The sequence below is a fragment of the Diachasmimorpha longicaudata genome, chromosome 1 (genome assembly GCF_034640455.1).
Source record: "Diachasmimorpha longicaudata isolate KC_UGA_2023 chromosome 1, iyDiaLong2, whole genome shotgun sequence".
Classification (NCBI taxonomy): domain Eukaryota; kingdom Metazoa; phylum Arthropoda; class Insecta; order Hymenoptera; family Braconidae; genus Diachasmimorpha; species Diachasmimorpha longicaudata.
Genome location: NC_087225.1, coordinates 5,515,144 through 5,541,244, shown reverse-complemented (window position 1 = coordinate 5,541,244; position 26,101 = coordinate 5,515,144). Strand labels below are relative to the sequence as shown.

The following is a 26,101-nucleotide window of genomic DNA, read 5'->3' as shown; positions in this document are numbered from 1 at the left end:
AGCCTTTGTAAATATACTCTTGTGGAAGAAAGAACAAGTTCAGTAGACCGATCGCTCTTTTTTTGTCTCTTTCTAGTCTCTTTTGGTCTTCTTCGCTCCTCCCTGTGCCCGCAAAATCTTTCATTTTTCTTTCTACCGGTGTCATGTGAAACCTGCCTGGAGCTGCATATAAGAACTCATATACCTACCTGAGAGAGTAAGCTCCTTCAATCGTTTTTTGAGAGACTTTGTCGTTCAAAGACATCGGAGAAAAAAATCGGTTGAATTTTAACCTTCTGTCCATTTTTCCTTGTCTTTCAAGTTTTTCTGGACACTCTGGGGTTACATAGATATAAATCTTTGGACTATTGGTTTGATGACTACTAGACGAAGGGACAAAAATTTGAAATTCAAATGTTATCGGTAGTCAATTTTTTTTCTCAGCTTGCTGTATAGGTTTAAAAATATTTACACATAATGTAGGATGAGTTTCACGTTCAGTCATAATCGATGGAAAGTATCGTGAGAATTGTTGATTTTCCACGTTAGAAACTCTCGAGTTTTGTGCCATGATCCAGATTCCAGTCCGGTCGCTTCTACCATCACGATTGACACTTTCTTCACGGTATACGGTTCAACACCTTTTTTACTGCAATTTTATTCTCATGTTTGTGGAAATTTTTTTTTCCTAGGAATTTGTCTTCTATCATCGCGGGAAGAAACATGAAACAAAAATATGGACATTCCTTTCACATTTCGCGTGTCGCGTGGATGGGAAATATAACTTTAAATTTTAAGTAAAAATTGTTGAAATGTCCGAGAGAAACCACGAGAGAGTTCTTGACAAGCTTAATTAATTCATGGAGAATTTTAATAGAATTCGTTATGTAAAAATTTTAACAATTTTTCTAAATATCAGTAGAAATAGAATTTCAATTGGAGATTAGGTTGAAAAATTAGCGTATATTACTTTGAATTATTACCCTGGATTTCCAATGAGTTGATTCTGTTTTATACAATATTTGCTTTTCACAATGACCATCGAATCATCACACGAATTTCGACATTCTTTTAATAAGAAATCTTCACAACTTGCGACATAAATAATAGAAAAATCAATCAATTTCATCTGAAACTTGATTGATGTCAAAATGTTAGAAATTAACTTGTAGCTGTCAATCAGATTTCTACAATGTGGCAATACTCATTAAGTTTAATAACACAGAAAGTCCTCTGCTCCATAATTTCTTCACTATATTGTATGTTTTTTTAATTAGTCATCTGGAGTGAAATTTCAATGGTGTGAATTTAAATTAAATTTCAGAACAAGATTTTTTAGTCAAGTTCAGGGATAACTTCTAAACCGATCATAATTTCCAAACCCATTTTAAAAATTAACCCAACTGTCACTAAGGACGTTGAAATATCGTGTGAATAAGTTGTTGTTAAAACTTGCAAGATTTTCTCTCTCATCCAGCCGTCAATTTTAAAGAGACTACATTCACTCACACCCTCGATCGCGTTATGATCGCAAAGGTTTATTCGATGGTTCGCATTACAATCCATTAGTCAGCCGCCCACTGGCAATTTACAACTTAAAATCGACTGCAGTTGAAGCCCTCCTCATTCTATGGTATATGGATCTCATCTCTCGTTGCATCTGTGATTTTGTCTGAATCATTCAGCTCAAAGTGCGATTTTAAAATCAGATAATTTCTGTTTACGATCCCCCAAGAAAATAACAAAAATTCATAAGCCGATAACATATTATTTGTACCACATCAATGGGCTTCTTGTAAGAAACATCATTCATAATTCACTCCCATGAATCATAAACCATTGAAATGGTGCCGAACTGAAATACCCATAGCGGCTATAATTTGATGGGCAACTCGTTTAGCGCGGGTGGCATGTCCGGAGACTCTTCATGGCCTTCTGGGTGGTCAAACCAGAGTGAATTCCATCCCGTCGTATAATGGCCTTCCCCAGAGGCATTCCGCGAGTCAGTAAAAGATCCATACAAAATCCTCACAGTATTACCAATTCCCTCTCACATCCAACACCTTTCACTCATCGCCAAATTAATCAAGAGAGCTCACCAATTACTCCATTACCAAACATCAACTGATCGTTACAGAATTTAAACCATTACATGTTGTATCAACCCAAAGTTCCCTACATAAAGAAAATTGATTGATAAATTTTAACAACTAGTTGTTGAAAAAATGAATTGCCAAATGCCTATTGAATTTCAACAGCTATTTGCTTAAATTGACTACTTAGCTGTTAAAAGTTAACGGATCATTGTTAAAATTCGCAGAAAGTGTCAATCAATGTATTTGTTGATTTTTTCGTAAATTCGTATTGAAAATTCCCCCAGAAAATCGAAAATTTTTCCTTCTCTCAACGTGTTGCCCTTTGATGACTAAAATTCTTCATCAATTTCCTCACAATTCGTTTCTTCATATCCATAATCTCGTTAGTCTCTACTCTCTCCCCTCTTTCTACCGAGACTTCTTCTAGGCCTTTAGTTAGTGAGAGTGGTCCAACGTGAAGAAGAGGGGTGTTAAATTCCGTCCGGATGACGCATTCCATGAACCTTTCACAGTCTCTAAACGCATCTTTTGTGTCAAGAAAACAGAGGCCCTTGTAGACAGAAAAAAAACAAATGAAGAGACCTAAAAAAGACAAATTATGTCTGTCTCATTTCATTGAGAATAGACTCTTCGTTGAATATTTCTCTGCAATTGAAGAATTTAAAAGGATAGGGAAAACTGAAACCGAGGGAAAACGCAAATTGGACTGAAATTGGAAAATAGTCATGAAAAATTGGCGTTGATTAGTGTTGGATTTGATGGACCTGATACGTTTCAATTTTCTTAGCCACTGCTGATTACTAATTGAAAAAAAAAAACTAGAATTTCTGATTTCACTGAAAATTCAAGGATATATTACCGCAATTATCGCGATTTCTCTTATATTTTAAGTAATGATTAAACTGAAATTTACAGCCTCTACTGATTTTCCCATAAATTTTCAATTTCTAATTGGTAATTTTTTTAGTATTAATTGGGCATTTGTTTTATTAGCCATTTATGCAAGAGTAAATGTAATAATTATATAAAATAAATATACTCATATTTGCAACAGAAATTCCAGGCTGTAGTAGATGGGCTATGTCATAGATTGAAACGTGGTATATATATTTCGCAGGAAGTTAACCAAATCATGCGTATTGTTAGCAATATTAGACACGTAAATGTATCGAAACAATAGTCCATCAAATTTATTTCGTGAACTGGATGATCATATAATGATTAAATTAACCACTTTTTTGAATTTGGAAAGTACAAGATTATAGTCGACTTTGAATTCAATAGTGCTACATTAATACGCAAAAAATTGAAAAATTAAGACAGTAAACGTTTCCTCGAACAATCACAACAACATATAATAAAACTGTAATGCGTCTTCTTTCGGTTATTTTTTCATCAAATTTCTTGAAATTTCAGTGGAATCATAATGGCAAAAGTTAATTAGTGAACCGAGAAAGTGCGCTAAATAACCATACTTAAATAAAATGAACAAATAGTTACCTTTTGGACAATATCTCTTATTTGCTTTTATGCCCTGTGTCTTAAACATTTCATATTTGCTACACGAATTCTGAGTCTAATGTACCAATTAAAATATCTCCCACAAGTCTTATGCCTTATTGAACAAAACATTTCCAATTACAATAGCGCAGAATCATATAGAATAATTATCCGAAATAAAAATCCCTACAACCAAGAGAAAGAACGAAATTACCGAAACAATTTAATTTATTACTATTCCAACTCTATTTAGTAAACTGATCAATTTCAATACACAATTCTACCATTTTTTAATCACACCATCGAATGCCCAGTGATACAGCTGTCTCACTCTGTAAAAATCTCCTCTCATTATTTTTTACTCCACCATTTAATTCCATAACTATTAAAGTCATCTGACGTACACCATACAGTATTGCAAAATCCCTCATAGTTTGTCATCACCCGCCTGCAGAATATGTCAAAGAAATAATGGAAAATGTCATTTAAAAAATTTCAAACGTCAGTTCATAAGTTCACGAATGCAAATCAATTCTCATCAGATCCTGATATCGAATGTCTAATTGAAACTTCCGATCAGTGAAATTTCCATTCGGCAACTTCGGGATCCCCCGGCATTCCCCTGTACATTTCTCTTTGGAATTGTCGAGGGTCGGGGAAGCCACTACCACACGTTGCGCATTCATTTATAAGTCGCGTGGATCCGCAGCGTGCGCACGCGGCACTCGTCAGGCCATCATACGATTGTTGAACGACTAGTGTGCGTGGCGAGAGCATGTTACCCACTGTACACACGGCACTCAGGATGCGCGTGTATTATCCATGGAGAGTGCTCTGTTGTGTGCGCTGTTGCCACCTCCTCATCTCTCTCTCTCTCTCTCTCTCTCTCTCTCTCTCTCTCTCTCTCTCTCTCTCGCACACAGTCTCCTTTTTCCATATAACTCGTACGCCGACTCTCAGCTGGCTGCACTATACCAAGAGGTTCTCAAACATTTGCCTCCATTCTTCTCTTGTATACTTTAAATTCAAAATGTTACAAATCCACTGGTTGTCACGAGAGAACGAGGTGGGAGCACCGAATTGTGAAATCGTTTCTAATCGATTCCGTTGGAGAGATTGGTGAAATTGAGATGTAATGCACTGAAATATTTTGTTTTTTTCTTTTTTAATCAGTGGGGATAGGCTTTTCGAGCCATTTGTCCTGCGCTTTATCACCAAAAAGGCGGCGCGGGGAGTTGTGAATAACGCAACGTCCTCCCTCCCCCCCCTCTCTTCACCCCTCCATCGCCCCCTCTTTTCTCCTCAGGCAACAAGGAGGTCATGGGACGATGACAAGCGAGAGTGAAATCGGGAAACGAACTTTACACTCTTTTGTGACAATGTATTTCACAAATGAATGACTTTTTATGCGTTAGATCGATGGGCGGTGAACATAATTTCAATTCCAATAACTAATCAATCAATTCCAATTTCAATAACTAATTGGTGAAAAAATGAATTCAAAGGGATTTAATATTTAAAAGTAGGTAATGTAATGGGAATTTTAAGAAAGAAGTGGTTAAAAGTAGGTTATGATTTATTGAAGTCGAATAATTTTTTTCTGCCCAGTGTTAATTGATCTCCATCGCTCAAATTCAATATTCTTCTAGAGCAAATTTGAGCGGAGATTATCTTTTCTGGGATTGAGTTATATTCATCCGATGAATTGCGATCAAAATATTTGGCCAAGTGTCTATTTCGAGATTCAATGCGTCAACCGGGGAATAATTAGCAGTCTCATGTGGCACTAAGGCCATTGAAAATTTGCCTATTTTGTGGATTAAATTCTAGATTGACTCGATTATGATTTTCCTCTATATGTCAAATTATTTTCTGAATACATGAGCTATTAATCATGCATGAATATATGCCGAGGACAGTGTAATGAATCCGTTTGATTGAGCGATACAATCGCACTTGCAATCGAATTTGCAATCGATTTGAGTTGAGCAAATGACGCATAGTCCTACGGAGCTTATCCATGCATGTGTGACTCTCACTACGCTCATGCTGGAGGATATAATGTGCATGAGTTGATCGTATTGAGAGGGAGAGAGAGTAATGGAGGTGATGAGCGAGGGAGAGAGACTTGTTTGGGGCTGGATTTGTTGTGTTGAGAACCACTGGAAACAGGAGGCAGCTGAACGGACAAAGAGCGAACGGTTATATTGCAGGACGACAGCGCAGACTCGGTATAGCTGCTGTGGTGCGCCACCTTCTCTCTTCGTACTGCACACAGAATATATGTGTAGTATATACATTTGCCCTCCCCCTTCTCATCCCTCAGCGCTCCTTCATCCCATCACCATTGGCCCCGTGCGCCACTCAAACTTATACCTGCGCGGTGCAATGCTGGTGTGTCGAGACTTCAGGATGCCTCTTGTACTTGCTCGCACTTTACTGAAACCCCTGACGCACACGACACCCAACACTCCTTCCTGTCAACCGATCGTCGATGGACAATCGACAACTGCCAATGCCTGGAAAATTCTGTGGTTCTATGGTGGGAAGTACCACGTCGTTTCGTTTTTTCATATTTTTTTTCTCGGCATTTATTTTTTGTTTTGGCGTTCTTTTGGAATTTTTTACTTATATTTATTTATGATTTTATGGAAACTGGCGCCATGGGGAGGTGGAAGGAACGATTATTATTAGAATAATGATTTTTTGGGGGGAATGAAATATTTTGGGATTAGTGTAGGGCGGGTGTGGGGATTACGTAGTTTAGGATATTTCGTTCTTGATTTTTTTAACCAGACGGAGGGAAAAAGCATTGAAGGTATTGATTATTGATCGTATTGGATTATGGGGTTTTAAGATTAAATTAAATAACACCTTTTATTTATAAAAACTTTAATTGAAAGAACTCTAGACAGTCAGAAGGTACTTCACTGTACAAAAATCTACGAGAGACTAACTAGGCAAGACAAGGTAGACCCACTTGCCCTAAAGAGGGTAATATAATTTTCACCCCCTCCCCGGAATATTTCCTCTTACTATTTACTATACCCTCTGCCCAACAGATACACTTAGAAATATCCAGAGGAAAATAAAAACTAATAAAGAAAACTGTGGGCATTTCCCTTGATTTTATAACCAAGGGAAATCCCCAAATAATATGGCCATAAACCATCACCACTTAAAGTAATAAAAATTGAGAAGAGTGAATTTTGTATATGGGGAAATCCCCAAAATCCAACACACCCCCTCAAAATTCAATCCTCCTTATTCTAACTCAATATTCAAAATATTAAACTTCCATATCTTTTATCTATTGTGCCTTCTGACTGTTTCCTGGGGCAAATACATATGGTTCAGCATTTACTGCATTGGATTAGGGAAACCCAGAAAAACCTAATCAAACCAATCAATTTACAGAACATTTATTATTATATTATTTTAACCCTAATTCAGTCCTTAGTTGTAAGAATCTCGGTGCAGGAAGTGGTTTTGTCAGTATGTCAGCCAATTGTTCACCTGTGGGAATATGTAATAATTTTACTATATTTTTCTCTACTTGTTCTCTTGAAAAATGATACTTTATATCAATATGTTTGGAACGCTTGTGACTAGCTGGATTATTAGCTATACTAATGCAGCCATTATTATCTTCATATATTATTGTTGGATCTTCAATCTCAATATGTATACTCAGAGCTAATGATCTGAGCCAGATTAATTCTCTAACTGCTTCAAAAAGTGCCATGTATTCAGCTTCTGTGGATGAAGCAGCCACTGAAGGTTGTCGACGAGTGTTCCAACATATTGTGCATTTGTTATATAATGTGAATAGATAACCAGTAGTGCTTCTTCTATCACTACTATCACTTCCACCCCAATCTGAGTCAACGTAACCTGTCAAAACATCATGACTTGTGCTTCTTTCATAAATTAATTTCAAATCTACTGAACCCTTTAAGTATCTAAATACTCTCTTTAGGCATTTCCATAATTCCTCATTGTTTTTATTTGTATACCTGCTTAGAAGATTTATTGCCGTACTCAAGTCAGGTCTTGTACAAACCATGAGATACATTAAACAACCGATGGCATTTCGACAGGGTGCGTTGAACTCGTCTTCTACATTTAATGCTTCATAATTCAATTTTGTTTCTAATGGCGTATTTACTGCATTGCATTCAGTCATTTTGAACTTATTTAAAATAGTTTGAATATATGCACTCTGGTCTAACGTTATTGTATTTTCTGTCCTATTGATTTTTATTCCTAAAAATAATTTGATATCTCTCAGATCAACCATCTGAAAAGTTTTCATTAAATATGATTTCAATTCTTTCAGAGCCTCTTGATCGGCAGTTGCTATAACTAAATCATCTACGTATAAAATTAAATAAATATTTTTCAACACATGACCTCTGTCATGTATATAAACACATCGATCTACTGGAGAACTTTTAAATTTTCTTTTCGTTATTGCTATATCAAATTCTTCAAACCAGCATCTTGCTGCCTGTTTGAGTCCATATAAGGATCTATTCAATCTACATACTTGATTATTTTTACTTTTCACACCATCAGGTACTCTCATATAAATTTCTTCCTTCAATTTACCGTTTAAAAAATGCTGTTTTAACATCCATATGATGAATTATTAAATTGAATTGATTTGCGAATGCAATTAAGAATCTAAAACTTGAAAGTCTCGCGACAGGTGCAAAAGTTTCATTGTAATCTTCTAAATATTTTTTTGACTGAAGCCTTTTGCTACTAATCGTGCTTTATATCTTACCGGATTTCCAAATTCATCATTTTTTTAATGCGAATACCCATTTACAGTCTATTATATTTTTTCCTTCCGGTTTTTCAACCAATGTCCACGTTTGATTAATTAATAAAGAATTCAATTCGTCTTGAATGCCATGTTTCCAGAGTTCTCTGTCATCTCTGTTTTCTATATCGTGAAATGAATTGGGAATTTTACATACCACTGATTGAGCGCACATTAAATAATCAGGTTGTAAATTTTCTTCGCTGTAAGAAAATTTTGGAATATTTCTAATTCTATTACTACGTCTTAGTTGTGAATAATCTTTATTGCTATTATTACTATTTTCAATAGGAGGTGCTCCATCCTTTTTCAAATCATTGGACTCCCTTAAAATATCATTTTTGTTTCTTAAGTTTTTCAAGTCGTTGTCATGAATCTTTTTCTGCAGCCTTTGTGTTATTTCTCCTGATGCTGACCATGTGTCTGTAGCATCGATTTTATGATTTTCACAGTGAGGTATTTGGCTTTGGCTACCTTCATTGCTAGGTATACCGAACCCCCTCCATTTTGGCTTTCTTGCTGTGTTTGACGTCTCGTCAGGGACTCCAGCTTTACCAAATTTGTATTTCTTATTTAATACTTCGCTATCAACTTCAGTATCATTTATTTCTGAATTTGACCCATTGTCAGTGATTTCAGATTCTTTACATACTGAGTTTGAGCTGTTCTCAGGGACTCCAGTTTTACCAAATTTGTATTTCTCATTTAATACTTCGCTATCAACTTTAGTATCATTTATTTCTGAATTTGACCCATTGTCAGTGATTTCAGATTCTTTACATACTGAGTTTGAGCTGTTCTCAGGGACTCCAGTTTCATTTTCTATCACCCGTGGTCTGCTTATATGAAAGTTTGATTCATCGACAATTACATCTCTTGCAATGATGTATTTTCTATTTTCTACATCCCATATTCTGTATCCACTTGGTTCATATCCTACTAGTATTCCTTTCCATGATTTTTCATCAAATTTATTCTTATTTGTTTTGATAAGAACATGAACCGTGGAACCAAATACTTTCAAATATTTTATTTGTGGTTTCTTGCCATGCCACAATTCAAATGGTGTTTTGTTGATTTTTAATGCTTTTGTTGAAGTTTTGTTTATTAAATACACTGCTGTTAGAACAGCATCCCCCCAGAAAACTTTATCTAACTTTGCCTCGATAATCATAGCGCGAGCTCTCTCTAATATTGTACGATTCATACGCTCAGCGACACCGTTTAACTGTGGGGTTCCCGGTACTGTCAAATGATATGTTATTCCTTTTTCTATGCAATAATTTTTCATATCGTTTGATAAATACTCTCGACCGTTATCGCAATAGATATTAACTACTTTTGAATTAAAATGGTTTTCACTTTTAGCTACATAATCTTTGAATTTAGAAAATACTTCGGATTTATTTTGCATTAAATAGATAACTGAATAATGAGTAAATTCATCAATAAAGGTTACAAAATATCTTTGATCTTTCACGGTTAGAGGAGTTACCGGACCGAAAACATCCGTATGTATTATGAATAATGCTCGTTGCACATGACTTTTATCCTTTTCTTTACTGAATGGCAATTTCGCTTGTTTACTCTTTATACAAGCTTCGCATAGTGTATCGTTTGGCTTAATTTTGTTCAACAAAGCAACATCGCTTACCATTTCTTTATTTTTAATTCTAAAAATTTATTTTTGTCAATATGGCCTAAACGTTGGTGCCATAGATTGTAATCTATTGCTTTTGCTATGCATGTAAGAAACTTACCCGTGTTGACGGTGAATTTGACGATGTTTACGTTGCTTCGTCTCTTACCACTAATAACTACCTTACCGTTGTTGTAAATTTGGAATCCCTGTCCATCAAAAACGTTTTTCAAACCTGATGCCTGCAATTTTGGTACCGATAACAGATTGTACGGTACTTCCGGTACATAAAGAACTTGGATAAGTTCGCCTTCGATTCCGATGTTGCTCTTCACCTTCAGCGTGCCTTGCTTGGTTGCATTGACATATTTGTTTCATATTCAAGTAGTCGGTTTTTTTACTTGTTCCAACGTTGATTGTTCAGTCAATCCAGTTTCAATTGACGTCGTAATTGCCTCATAAGATTTGGGTAGAGTCATTAATAATCTTGCTATCTTCGTTATCTCGGGCATTGTTCCACCGGCTCTCACATAGCGTCTGACCAGGTCGTCGAATGTGGTGAAGTGATTAATTAATGAACTGTTCACTTTGATTTTTAACGTGATCAGTTGTTTATCCAATGTCATCATAGTAGCAGCACTTTTACGTTCGTACATTGTGTCCAGTTTCACAAAAAGTTGACTTGAAGTAAGTCCTTCTCCATATTCGAAGAGGGTATCCGAAAGATGATTTGTTATCACGTCCTTCGCTTGTCTGTCCGCGTCTTCCCAATCGCATCCGACTTGTTCCGGACGGGGTTCATCTATTACGTTGATGATTCCCAAATCAATTAAAAAATTTCTAATTCGTTGCTTCCACACACTATAGCCTTCACCATTGAACCGATCAATTTTTCGTTTCATTTGACTTATCGGCGGCATTGTCACTGTTATTGTTAGTTTACTGTAACCACTTAATTATCACACGAATTTGAACTTTAAAAAAAACTTGAAGACAACACAAAAAATTGTTTTTTCAATTCACGCACTAAATATTTGAAAACAATACTGGGCCCATAACCTATTGGATTATGGGGTTTTAAGATTAAATTAAATAACACCTTTTATTTATAAAAACTTTAATTGAAAGAACTCTAGACAGTCAGAAGGTACTTCACTGTACAAAAATCTACGAGAGACTAACTAGGCAAGACAAGGTAGACCCACTTGCCCTAAAGAGGGTAATATAATTTTCACCCCCTCCCCGGAATATTTCCTCTTACTATTTACTATACCCTCTGCCCAACAGATACACTTAGAAATATCCAGAGGAAAATAAAAACTAATAAAGAAAACTGTGGGCATTTCCCTTGATTTTATAACCAAGGGAAATCCCCAAATAATATGGCCATAAACCATCACCACTTAAAGTAATAAAAATTGAGAAGAGTGAATTTTGTATATGGGGAAATCCCCAAAATCCAACAGATCGGTTGTGTTGATATGAGATTCTATAATTTTTCAGTTTTTCATACTTTTTTATTGAAATTAATACCGGAGGGTTATTTACAAGGAGTCGATAAGTCAGTTAAAATTTCCTAGTCACTTCCGCAATCGGTAAGTGAATTCGAGTTCCGTAATTTTGACGAAATATTTTTTTCTCTGTAGATATCTGAAACAAAAAATGAAAAAAACTCTTTGACTATTGTACAGGCGGTGAGGAAAAACGAGGATTCACTTCTTTTATGGTTGAGGATTTGAAATTATCGTTTTTTCCATCAACAACTGGGTCACAGAACATATTCTGTAGATACTTTATTGAAGAAACACAAGTGCATCTATACCTCACGCAAGTTTTAATTCTTGGGAATATGTTATCTTTCAAAGTGTAGCAGTGGAAAATTCTAGCGCCGAACGATTTTCTCAGGAATTCCTAGGCACGTGATTACCCATGTTGCGCTATTGATAAAATCTGGACGAATTTTCTATAGAACACTTTGACATCCATTACGGGAAAACATTCTCTTGAAAAAATTGAACGATATCTGATGCTTTTACTGGTTTTTCTAATTTCCTTAAATGTTTTCTCCTCTTGAAGTCAAACGTCGGATCTTTTATTTGAGTCCGATTGAATCACCTTTGAGGACCGGAGTTCAATCTCGATATTGAACCGTTAAAAACTATTGACAGAATTAATGAAAGAATTGAGAAATTATAATTTAAAAAACACAAATATTTTTTACTAGACAAATTCATAAATATTCAATTCATCGTAAAAAAATAGGGTTTCAGAGCATTAAATGATTTCAATTATTAATTTATAATGAATAAATGTTTGAAAGAATAATAACTAGACTCGAAAATAATTTGGTTTTCCAAAACTTAATTCATTAAATTGACGATTGAAAACAGTCTTGCATTAGATTTACACAGACCAAATAATTTTGCTAATTCATCAAAGAATTTTCACGATGTATAGTGTCGTCAGTGTAAAATTGTAAAAAACACTCAGATACCCTTAAGATACGGTATAGTAGCGCCTGTGACTCACACTTGGCGATGTGATACCACACCTGATTCCTCCATCAATGCACCATGAATAGAGGACAGAATAATCGTATATGATGCTGTTCTAAGAATAGTTGAATCTAATCGCAAGAATGTACGCAAATTAAAGAAATGAAGGCACTTGAATGCCAGCGCGTTATCTTCTCGTGTATAGACAAGTTTTCAAGCGCACGATAATCTCACTCCTTTTTAAAGATATTCGTTTAAGTATCGAGACTCGTATTTTTCTGAGAATATACGGCCAATCATCTATTAATACTAAAAATAAAGTATGTATCATCAAATTCCCAAGAAAATGACGATGAGCCGGTATCGAATGAGGGATCTCTCCGCACCCCAAAAAATCACAATTTCACGGACAATTGAAAAAAACATAAACTGTAATCATCGGGTGGAGCGGGAGGGGAGGGGGGTGGGGGTGGAGGAGTGTTGAATAAAAAGTTGAATCTTGTATCCAGAGTAGTTTCATTGCGCGGATATACTCCAATGCAGGGACCCTCTCGCGTACTTTCACCTCTGCCTCGGCGGGTTCTGCAACGACTCCATTAGATTCCAGATTCTAAAAATAATCTGTAATAACCAAATGAGAGAGTTAGCGCGGACACAAGTATCTAAAGATACTTGCGTAATTCCAATTGTTCGCAGGTGAATATGAAAAAAGAAATTCAACGATTGGAGACAGCGGTTTATTTGGGAGAAAATTTTTCTTTTGCAAAATATATTGTTAAACCATTTTTTCTACAATCTACAGAAAACTTTGTGAATGTTTATGTAATATTTTTGATTCGCCGAAATTTTAAAAATTTTACGTTCACGATAATTCTTATTTTTCTTAAAAAATTAATAAGAAGTCTGTAGCGAAATGATGGACTAGTATGAGTGCGATTTATTTGGGAATTTGTTTATTGCGTGAATCGAAAGTCCTAAAGGTTAAATTTGTGAACTTCTGAAACTGTTCTATATTTGAATTTAACCTTTTGCACTTGGTTATAAAACTATAATTTTCATTAGAATAATTCTATGAGGGGCTAGAAATCAGGTAGACAAGGGGACAATTTCAGAAAATAGATCGTGATATTTAGTTGAGTGATAATCCAACATCAATCGAAGGGGCGTATTTAGTAACAATTCTTCAGAATAAATTATGAGACAAAGATGAATTATACATGAAGCTATTGCTCAACATTGCGCTTCAAAAATGAAGTTTCTTAGATGTACATTTCTATTTATAACAAAAATATGTCTTAAAAATTCTCAAGAGCAAAAAATTTTACACTGCGAAAAAACTAAGAATTTAAGACAACGAAGAAAAACTTTTACCACGAAATTTTGTAATTGTCCTAAAGACGGGGATAACTTCCTGATGACAATGGAATAATTTCTCATCCCTCATATTTCAATGGATTAAAAATTCAGGGAAATTGTTCCTTAAACATTCCAACTATTTAATTTTAATCGATATGACGAGTTGAAAACCTCAATTCCCCTGAATAATTCAAACAGAACTAATTTTTCAATAACAAACCACATCAAAATATCGTGCGAATGCCTAATTATTATAAATTTTTCCCATCAAATTTCAAATATAATTTCCCAACAGTTCAGTTACACTCAATAATTTCCAACCAATCAAATCAACAGTAAAAAAAATTCATTCTGTCCACTCAAAAATTCGGAAATTCATAAAATTTAATTTCAATCTCTCCTCAAAAATCCCCAAAACTCCCTCCACCTTGATATTCCCTTACAACCCCCACGGGGGTGACTTTATGGGCAAGTATCTAACCAGACTGAGGCAATCCTGAGGGAGCACTGACGCCCATTCGTTTGAGGTCGTGCTAAAAATTGCGCTGACGTCATGTCTACTTCCCAAGGTGTTTCTTTACATCCATACGGAGAATGTATTCAAAAGCGCAGATAATCAGAAACTGAAGAGTGAATAATCACCAAATGAGAGTAATCAGCGCTTCTGAATAATAAAATTAAAAAAAAAAATCGTTCCACCCCACGTCGTAGACACGGACGACAATGATAATCTGGTGTGCATGTACACCGAAAAAGTTTATCGTTGTCAAGATTGCAGGCGTGTATGGTACACGGGTTATATGGCACAACATTACAACATTTAATTAGCAAAAGCGGAGCGAGAAGACAACTGGTGGACAAGGTCGTTGGTTTTGCTTTGCACCGGACGCGCGCGTCTCCACTGCCTATAAACGACAGCTGACAAACTGATGTACGTGAGCCAGACAGTATACATTCAACATCTACTAATCGCCCCGCAAACATCGTGTTTTACGCACAAACGGTTCTCAATTTAACAAATCACAAGAATGAGAACAATTCTGTATCACTGGGCGCCATTAATCACGGTTAATCAGTCTTAATTTAATTAATTAGTTGATTGATATTGAGGGGACGGTTTTTTTTTGGCTATGGTTGTTTTAGTGCTCATGCAGCGGGAAGATTAGACGAACGAAAAATTTTCTACTCCACGAAGTGTATAAAAGTTAAATTAGCCTTTACGCGGAGTGCACTCGTAGGCCAGTAAGGACTATTAACTGAATTACGCTTAGATCGAGTGCATCCTCATCAGGAGATTCAAACAATTCGCGCGGTTAGCGTGGTATAGTGTGTACAAGCCAGTGAGAAAATTTATTTTTCGGTTTTTGAGTGATTGTTGGGAATTTTTAGGAATTGAATAACACGGTAATGATGATTTGGGAGTAATTATGAGGGAATGATATTTATTTTAAATTAGGTTGGTAAACTTTGGCTGAATTTTTTGTGCGAAATACTAGTAATTTTTATTGGGGGAATTTCATTGGAATTCAGAGATATTTTCTCACTAACAAATCATATGTTTATACTTCATGTACATTTTACCAGTTGTTGACAATAAGTCGTTCCATATTTTTGCACTAATGATTGAGAAAGCTGACGAAACATAGAACTAATTATCAGTTTCATACAAATTGTTCAACATTCAAGATTTTGTGGTTGCGCAGACATAAGTTGGGAAATTTCCGTAAAAATTTTATTTCTACGCTCGTTAATAAAACAGAAGATTTCAGATTTCTTCTCTTTCATTTCCATAAAAAATACCGGAAAACGAGTGCCCGTTATAAATTGCATGAATTGTTTCGCAATAATTTCTATCCAACTTTTTTCTTCACGTGAACATCACATTTTTGAAATTCCCAGATCTTAAGGACATTGAAGTATTTTGGTCATTTTTTCTTTTCGAAAATATTCTTTCAATGTTGCTGACAATCATTAACCCTTTCATTTGCGTTCCACCTGACAATTAAGCTCTGACCATTAATTCTCCCACAAAATTGCAAAAGCTCATGTACCTGTTGATAACATTCATCCAATTTCCATTCCACCATCGCAGTAGAGTACTCCAACTATAAAGAAATTCTCCCCAATCATCAAAAAATCTCAGGCCCCAAGATTTCCCCACGTTCCAGAATTTTTCCTTTCCATGGAACGGAAGAGGGGCCCTTTTCACCACATGCCCACCCTCCCGCCCGACTATCCACATTATCTACCTATAACCAAGGGTAAACGCAAGGAAAAAAACAGAAAGGGGAAATAATCCAAATGTACTAGACCTTAAGATGCGACAGAGATGAACAGATTGACGATACAGGGGAGGGAGGCTGGCTCCTTACCCGTACCCACTTTATCCACACATTTAGTGCAGAGAAATACGAAACAGCTGTGCGTGACTCTTTCCCCTCACCCCCTCCACCCCTAAATAGACATACCATCAAGGCGTCTGGCTGTGTGATGAGAGCAAGTGAGAGAGAGAGAGAGCGAGCGAGAATACGATCCATACGGGCCTATCAGGAGTGGCGCGCGCTCTCCCATATACACGGCGCCATCGCCAAGGGTACGCACCCCTCAGAGGTTCTCAAGTAATTTTCCAAATGATTAACAACAAATTAACAAATTTAATGACGCCAATTAATTCAAGGGAATTTTCATTTTTTTTTCAGGACATAACGACGAGTTTGTTAAAAATTATTTGAATAATATTATCACAATTATACGAGTAGATTCGACGATATTTTACATTAACCGTTATGCTCACATGTACTTCTGAGAAATGTAAGGATCCTTCAGTGTGCGGTGTGGCTGTACATCCAATAAGACTGGGGATCGTATCGGCCTCGGAGGCATTAACCTTGATGATTCGCGGAAGCTGGCGCAAGTGTAGATGTGAATATGACCCGCGAGTCTGAGCTAAAATTTTCCTCCACCCATTCACCCTTCGCCCCCTTTTGCCCCACCTCACGCTCATCCATTCGTTACCCATAAATATCTCGAATCGTTTCTCCTGCAATAATAATGCACCGCCTGTACACCATCAAACCGTTAAAGTATTTATACACATGTACGCAGTGCACGTAATCACCCGTATATGCCTTATGGCAATAGTCCAGCCACCCATAACCCCCTTCTCCCTCTGTACATAACACATGCACAAGCACAGATGGACCATTCCTTATTACTCATGGATATTGCATGCGTTGAGTATTCCATGGAAATAGTCCATGAAATGTATTCAAACATTACATCAAGTCGGTATAAATTCTTGATTACTTTTAAATTCTCTCTCTCTCCTGTCATATTCATTACGCATAATCATATGTGAGTAAAAAAAAAATGTACGGGTTAATGATAAGTTGTAATACGTGTTTTTAGAATGACAGGGGTATGAGCGTAATGATCCCAGTAATTGCGGCCAATAAATTCACCCCGAAATGGCATTTCAATTACATTAATATTATCAAAGTATGTAAACATTATTTAATAAATTAACTGGTGCATCGTGTAATTTGAAATTAGCGGTGGTGCAGAACTAAGCTGGCCGGTTGAATTTATGGGAATTTTAAACGTTAATCATAGGTCATTGACCGCTGGATGGTTATTGACGTTTTTTTTTATAAACTAACAAGGGATGCATTTCGTTGTCTTACTAATGGCGACTAAATTTTTACAGACTTTAGGGATACGCTGAGAGAACAAATTTTTTTTCACTACTTATTTACAAAATCGTGGTTCGTAAATAAATAATAGCTCAGCATCAATAAATTGTAGATTTTTTCCAAGAGATGAAGGCAATTGAATTTTAAGGGTTCCACACTGAAATTCAAATTCAGGTCGTATGGGCATTTATTCAAAAATTGCTGAATTTCTAGAATATATAAATAATTCTCGATTTGAGTCCCATATGGCGCCGAAAAACTTTAAATTCAATCCGAAACTTTTTGGTTTTTTCAATTGACTAAAGATTCAAACGCATCCAACATTTACGTTTCCACATAACTCACCAATTTTGTAAAAATTTTAATTTGAAATGAATTTCAAACTCACACCATTGAGGTTCCAGCTGTTGCAGTGGCTGAAATCTCAGGAAATTTCTAACAGTGACGGTTCGTAGAACGGTAAATTTACGAGGTGCCCAGCATTTTGAAGGAAAAAAAAAGAAGAAAATTACCGTCATTTTGCATCCCTACTTAAAAAATGAAACCTCGGGAAATTGCGTAAAGGTGAAAAATCCAGCGGCGGGGGGGGGGGGGGGGTCACACACTCCGGAGGGTTGTGCGCGCTCGACAAGTAGAAATAATGATAATGGTAATCCGCAAGTAGGTACGGTAACCTCCTCGGTCTCTTCGCGTTGCGCCCCCGCAGAGTTCCATATCCCTTTTTCTCTCACCCCCCCCCCCCTCCTCCTCTCTTTCACTCTCTCACTCTCTCAGTCGTCTCCTTCACTCTTGTACCCTCTATCGCGAGCGGGTGAGCAGTCAGCACCGATGCCTCAACAGTATATACTCCGAGTCAACCTGTTCTACTCCCACCACAGGCAAATGCCTAGAGTGAGATAAAACGAGACGTCAGGGGGATGAGAGACGCAGGGAAGGGCATAACGACTAGCCGCACAAGCACACTCAGTGGCACCGTTGGGATTTTGCGCATGCGTTTTCAATGCCAAATCTAGGGGACAGAGTATAAAACTGAAACAGACCGAGTGAGACGGACTGTGTGGCGTATCGGTGCGCGTTCGTGTAATGATAATAAGAAGAGAGCAACTCTATGAGGAACCAACGGCCTCCGACCCGTTCACCCTATCCTAGGTGGAGCCGTTCTGATACTGTACCCCTCAGTGGCTCTCAACTCACGGCTCCTAGGGCATTTTCACGTCCATTCATTATTTATATCGGAGCTGGGTTGGTCCGATCGGCTCATCTACAACTGTCATCAATTAGGCAGTTGATTGGGGGTGGAATTACGACTGGTTCGATCACATGATTTTCATGACTTCTGGGTATATTTCTCTTGGTTATTTCAGGGGAATGGAGACGGGGGAATTTGAGGTGAAAATGTGTGACAGACGTTTTCATCTGACGGTCATATGAGTGACATTGACGGGGTGGATATGATAGTTGTCATGAGTCGTCGAAAAAATTCAATTCATTCTATTCACCGATACATGGAGAGAAAAATTCTTTAAAAATTACGAAACAGTTACGTACTTTTTCAGTGAACTTTCAGGAAAAAGTCCACAACGTTCCAGAAAATGTATGGAACGTTCAGTGAAAAAATTGGTAACTGTTCTGTCATTTTTTCTGAATACTATTTTGACTAACAGATTATGGACCAGACACGTAATTTTTCAATAATTTTTCTCTTTATGTACAAGTTTATTCTTCAATTTTCATTTGAATTCATTTTGTGATAGGATAATGTCGACTTTTAAGGGCCGTCTAAAGACAATAACGTCTTAAAGGTAGTCTTTATAGGTCGATGGAGAGAATTTAGGATGACCTGATTTATGCTGATCAATGACAACAAAGTTTTAACAAAAGTTTTTCCATTTTCCGAGATATTTATCAAAACCCCCGACTACTCAAAAACCATCTATTCCAGTTCGTCGCTTAGTTGTAAATTTAATTGAAAGCCTGTTCATGATCATCATCTCTAGTTAGAAAATTAGTGCGTCACATGAGCGACCCGAAATCGTCATTGGTCTCATACAACGTGGGTCGAAAATCGATGGTAATTTTCCATCTTTAGTTAAAATGCCATTAGACTTGGGAATCGTTGGAATGAAAAGAGTTGAAAAAATCTACGTGAGGATCTCTGCGGGTGTGACCGTGAACGAAGAGTCAGAAAAGGCAAAGGCAACGCTGGGTGGAAGTACATGCATTATCTCACTTCAACCCCCTCTATCCAGACTCAATTCACTCTCCTTCTCGGATTTGGCTTCTCGTGTCCACTGAGGTGGACACACCGCTGAAGTAACAAAGCTGTGGCTTGAAGTAGTGTAATGGCAGGAGATGGAGGAGGAGGTGGTGGGAGAATTTGAGAATGAGAGAGGAGAAATGATGGGCATGCTATGCTAGCGCGGTGGGGTAGATGGAGGAGAATAATCACATGGCTGGGGTGATCGCCAGTGGGTGAAGAGGGGGAGGGATATTTTGTGTGGGTTAGGTGAGGTTAGTCGAGTCTACGGTTAGCGGAACGCCCTGACGCCGACGAACGGCCGGCATAGGAGAGGAAGGTCAACTCGGGATACTGCCGAGAGATGACACCACTGCGCCACCTACCTCAATTTGCAGGTGTAACTCGTGCCGTTTATCGATATCGCGGCTTCATTATCCTCAAAATTTGCTGAATATGACAATCAGGACAGCCAACATCTCCAAATTATTCGCTGAAAGAAGGAATACATGTTGTCTTGGAATTACAAAACTCGTGACTAATTTAACGCTTGTTTATCTTCAGGTATTACAGAATAGAATACACATTGGGGGATATCAGTGTGTCAAATCTGATGATCATTATCCCTCGGAAAGGACAAACAACCTGGCGTTATTTTGTTGGATTAACACGACAAAGCGTCAAATATATTGTGCACCCTCTGGTAATAACTGCGTGATTTAATTTACCGTACAGGGAGTAATGTATATAACAGGAGGTGAGGGAGGTGGGTATGAGGGATGAGGTTAATCAATCCCCAAATGTATATCACCCTCTTCATTCCCTACCAAGATCCTAGGGAAATAGTTTTGCGCGCCTGAGCAGGGAAATTCCAGCGGAGTGGGGAGTGAGGGATTTTCCCTCAAATTCAGGGTGGGGATGAAATTATCCCCACTTGGCTCACCATTTCAAAACGGTTCTACCCCGTGTCCTCTCCACTGTTATACATATACAACTCGCTGAATTTTCCCTCTCTTCCTCTCCCTACTGTAACATGATATTCATCCTTCGTCCTCGTTAAGAGATCATCCGAAACATGACGCCACTTTAATCGCGTTTCACTGCATTGAATTTATTTGAGTTTTAACTCATATTTATAACCTAATTACGGTACCTTTTTTTATGGATTGAGAAATTATGACTGGTGAATAGAAATTTGAGTTTAGTACAGCTGAGACGAACATAAACCACTCACGAAGGTGAACTAACAGGATCGCAACAAGTGATCGGAGCCTTCTCCTTTCCTGTTGTTGTTGTTGTTGTGGATGAAGTTTTTTTTCCGCAGGCGCCCACTGAGCAATGGCTAAACCACTCCTAGCAGGAAGAACTCGTCCTCCTTTCTCTTCACTCATCTATGCTTCCGTTTTAACTACATTAGGGACGACCTTTCCGGTCCTCTGTGAACATACGACTCTTTCCATATGTGAGGATATCTATGCAACATCGAGAAAGCTATGGAGAATAGTTTTCTTCTTCATTCTCATAGCCACATAATTTATCGATCGTGTTGTTCTTACAACGATAGAAATTAATTAATTCAGCCACCATTGCCCTTAGTTCACAATTTATTTGCGCTTACATGTAGGATATTCGAAACCGGATCTGACGTATCGCGAGGGCAGTTTGAAGTTGGTGAACGACAAAAAGGCTAATAAAATTTTTCCTCGCGAGTTATCAACAAAAAAAGAACAGTTATTCAAATGCTATTGCCCTCTTTCACATTTGAGATATGTCCTAAGACAATAAAACTGAAAAGTCTATGGATTTTTAGGAAGAATTCCAATTGACTTGATCTACGGCAGTCTCATAAGTTACTAACTTTTATTTGATTATTTATGTCTTATTAGTTGGTTATCATTAGGAATTGATGGCCCCGATAGGAGGGGGGAGGAAAAGAAGATTTAGTGTTCATGTGTGTGATATCATAAGATGATTATCATTCGGTAGACGAAAACTCACATATTAAAAACGCCCTCTCCCACTGATGACAACCAATCAAAGACCTCAATTTTAACTCTAATCTTAACCAAGAATTAACCATGATAAGGTACCGGAAAAATTCGCTGTAAAAAATTGAATTCTGATGATTCATCAGTTTTTCACTATATCAATAAGTAATACATTGAAGTTTGCCGCAGTTAATAAATTACCACAGTTGTTTGATAACCGGAAAACAAACGTGATTACTTCGCGTATTGACAATCTCCAACCATCTTGAATCCTCAGGTGACAAACATTAAGATGAAATAAATCCAACCAATAAACTTTCTAGTGCACATTGATTGCGCAATTAAACGCCAATTGTACATTCACAAGTTTCAATTTTATATCCACCTTCTGAGTGTATATATCTGTAGGACTGGCGGTGAACTGTATGTATACAGTGAGAGAGCCCTTGCGTAACGGTGTCATGTAATAGGCAACGACGAATCGACCTTCTCCTGGCTCGCCGCAACCGCCAACCCACCCACCTCTCCACGAAGGTATACTCTCCCCGTGTACGATATTACCCTGCTATACCCCCTCGGGCGTTCTAGAAAGCCACTGTTACACCAGAAGTTCCAACACATGAGATTAACAATTTCAGTTGTCAAATAAAATTCAATAGTGTAAAGTCATTTGCACCGATTTGTTTGAATATTTTTCAGTTACCAGTGCAATGAGAACTTCATTTTAACTTGGAGTTTAATTATAATCTCGACAATTTAATCAAGTTTCATTAAATGGGATTAATAAATGTGGGTTGTAAATGTAGAAGAGCGAATGATTGCAGGAAATTAATGATCAAATAAGGGAGCTCATTGCAGACACTAGAACAAGTATTTTTAAGCAGTAAACGGGTACGAATTCCTCGTCTTAGTCGAGTTTCATTAAGAGCTTCAAGGATATCCAAATAATTTGAAAATTATTGAAATTTAATGAAATCATTAATCATTCGTGTGAAGTTTTTAAGAAAAATTATCATAATTGAATGGGTCAAATTCATTTACAGCGATTCGTTACGAAATACTTCAATTACGAGAACAATTAGAAAGCTCTCTCTCTCTTTCTCTCTCCTCCGATTTCACCAGTTTTCTAAATAATCTCCTACATTTGACTGCTGATGAATTTTTCCCTCTCACCTTGTAACTCTATCAATTTCAATCCTCCAAGAAACGAATAATATGGAATGCATCGTCGAGAGGTTGAAATATATGAAGTGCAACGTTATTATCATTTTTAACGTGAAAAGAGAGGGGTCTATACCGGCTTAATGCATCCCTCCACTTTGAAATGAGGTGGTCCGGGGGAGGAAGATAGGGGATGGTCTTTGTAATAAGGTCGGGGATGAGAAAATTTTCGCTTTCAGTCAGGCTCATAAAATATTATAGTAGACGGATGCATTTTCATAACACTGGAACACGACAAGTCGAGATGAGAGTGGATGCGGTGGTTGGTACGCCCGTCGCATATTTTATGCAATCTGACGTGGCTTTTACGACGAAAAGCACCTTTATACATATATATTTGTATATACATGTCTACTACATTATACGATCAGGGAACCTCGGAATTTATAAATGGGCAGTTTTAATTATTTACTGACGCCTCAATGAAAGCCAGGTGGGCACTTTAATGGGGAGAATATAACATTGTAGTTTTAAACATAATTTTGTTGTATTTCAGTGGTTAATATACGCTGATGGATATTTACTCTTTTGTCATAATTTTTTATTTATTTTCACACTTATCTTTACACATATGAGAATCTAAAGCTTTCATTCACGTTACGTTAATCATTCGAGGGAAAGGTATTAAAATAATAGTTTAGATACAAATTGTTGATCGATTTCTCCAGAAACTTCATTAATTATTAAAATGTAATAAGTCTCTGTTTGAATTGAACAACTTCTTTCATCCACCAGTTTAAACTGAAAATATTGTTCTGCATTTGAATTTCTTCTCTCAGAATTATTTTCACACACAGCAAAATCTAATCTATGCTTTCGTTGATATTTAAATTTGATTGCAAAAGTGAAGTGGTAAACCGGTTTAAGTTGATTCTCATTTTCGCCGAGTGTTCGAGAAATATCTCGGAATCTAAGAGAAATCGCTAAATTTTCATTATGACCTTTTTTACAGCTGTCAATTTGCTTTATAATAAAGGCTATGAAAAACAATTGGGTATCTCCCTTAGGTTTTGAGATACTCATTAAAAACTTGCCGATAGTCTAAATCGACTTAAACCGCTTTACCACTTCACTACTGATCTTTATTTACGTCTTCATTTACGTTATATAAATAGCTTTTCATGCAGTCGTTCTATGCGCGAAGTGTTTGTTATTCAGGAATTTGTAGAACCTTTTGCAGTATTAGATTTGTTTTCTTAATTAAGCAGTACTGCACTCGTATGCTATGTGTCATGATTCTGAGTTTAATCGAAGGATGATGGGAAATCCAGGACAATTAACGGTTTCGAGGTTAGATTATCAGTTTTGGTAGATAGAAATCTGCAGCTTTCATTCAAACTCCAATTTTTTTATTCATCTTTTTCTAATATTATATAAATTCTTTATTTTTGCGTAGAGAACAATTCTTGAAAAATGACGGGCCTGTTCCATAATCGCCCAGTCAAAATAGTATTCAGAAAAAATTACGGAACAATTATGAATTTTTTCACTGAACGTTCGATACTTTTTCTCGAACTTTTCGACTTTTTTGGGAAAGTTCACTGGAAAATGGCGTAACTGTTCCGTAATTCTTGCTAAATGGTTTTTGACTGGCGGATTACGGAACAGGTACGTAATTTTGAAATAAGGTAAACAAATGTTATACTGTTCTAAGATGCGTCATTAATTAGAAATTGAATCATTATCTAGGCCGCGAAGAGAAATCTTTTATGAAGATCACACCGATTGTTTGCCAAACAATAATTCGATTTTGATAGTGTCAATGAAACCCCCTCTCACACTTGTGTCGTGAGAATACATCTGACCATTAAACAATTTTTTTAGATCTTAATGGCTAATATTTACCGTTGCTTATTCAATCCTTTTTCATCTCTTTCCAAATTCTTTTTACATTTATTTTCACGCACAGCAGAATCTGCGCATTCCTTGGTGCTCAGTAGTGGATACAAAAGTAGACAAAGTAACGAGTTGGTATTCCATGGAGTGGGGATGAAAGGGTGTAGAGAGGGGATGATATGTATGGAGGGTCGGTATGTGGAGAAAAAAAGTCTCGTGTGGCTCGATACTCCAAAACAGTTATACATAGAGTTGTGCGTATGTGATCACACACTGCAATGTTAAATGTATTGGCTTCTTTTTCCGTTGCGCAGTTGATGTTAGTGGCACTGTGCTTTTCACTTCTCCCTCCACTGTTTGTCAATTTTTTAAATAACGGTTTTACCGGCTTTTTCGTATTGTTTGTTCAGTTTAATAACTACTTTGTATTAAATTATTCAATTGATAAAATCGATTGGATCCATTCAATTGGCGGTTTGCGAATGAATGGGAATCTTCAATTTAAGATGTATCGAGTCTATTGTTTTCGTAACAACTTCTCAATTGTTATTTGCATAATACGAAACACTAGTTATTTCGTAACTCGTGGAGTATACTGGAATTGTGAAATCTTCCGGAAGTACTTCACAATATCCTTCGATACAACATCTCGTGATGAATTGTGACAACGGGAGAAGAGAATATAAAACTTCTTGGATAGCTATTCAAGAGGTTTATTCGATAAATTGTTCTACGGATTTGAATGAATCAATAAAATAGGGAATAATTGTTTACGGTTGAAATATCAGTCATTCTCCTGTCGGTGAATACAGTATATTATTTTATAGTGTTTTAAAAAAATTTCTTTTCATCAAGAAGACTCATAAACGATGAATTTTTCACTTGCGAATGAATTTCTAGAAATTCTAAGAACAATCGCAACCGATTTTCGATTACTGTCAGTGAGTTTCATGAATAACGCTGGAGTATTTTCCATGATTTTCCAAAACGTTAGCTTCTGTATTAACCGCGAAAAATCCGGACGATTTCTCGAACATTCCAGACTCATCTAGAATAGGCCGCACTAAAGCGTTGAAGTTTTCTAAGCGATTCTCTAATTTTCTAGTGAAAACTGTACTGTTCCGGACCCTTCATGAACTTTCTAAAATTTCGGGAGACCCGGACAGTTCAAATTATTCCGAATGATAATTAATTCTTTAAATCAGGACAACTCAGGTTGTGAGTTGCATGGCTCT

General features: G+C 36.8%; 1 protein-coding gene and 1 long non-coding RNA gene across 4 annotated transcripts in view; one reads left to right on the top strand and one right to left on the bottom strand.

Annotated features, from left to right (window-relative positions):
• LOC135166849 (neurogenic protein mastermind) overlaps positions 1 to 26,101 on the top strand; it is a 73,517-nt gene that overhangs the window by 2,278 nt on the left and 45,138 nt on the right. The window lies entirely within an intron of this gene.
• On the bottom strand, positions 6,451 to 10,301 carry LOC135167142 (uncharacterized). The gene is made up of 2 exons (XR_010299801.1): positions 10,164 to 10,301; positions 6,451 to 7,091 (listed from the first exon to the last, which is right to left on the bottom strand). It is a non-coding gene; the product is annotated as an uncharacterized LOC135167142 (long non-coding RNA).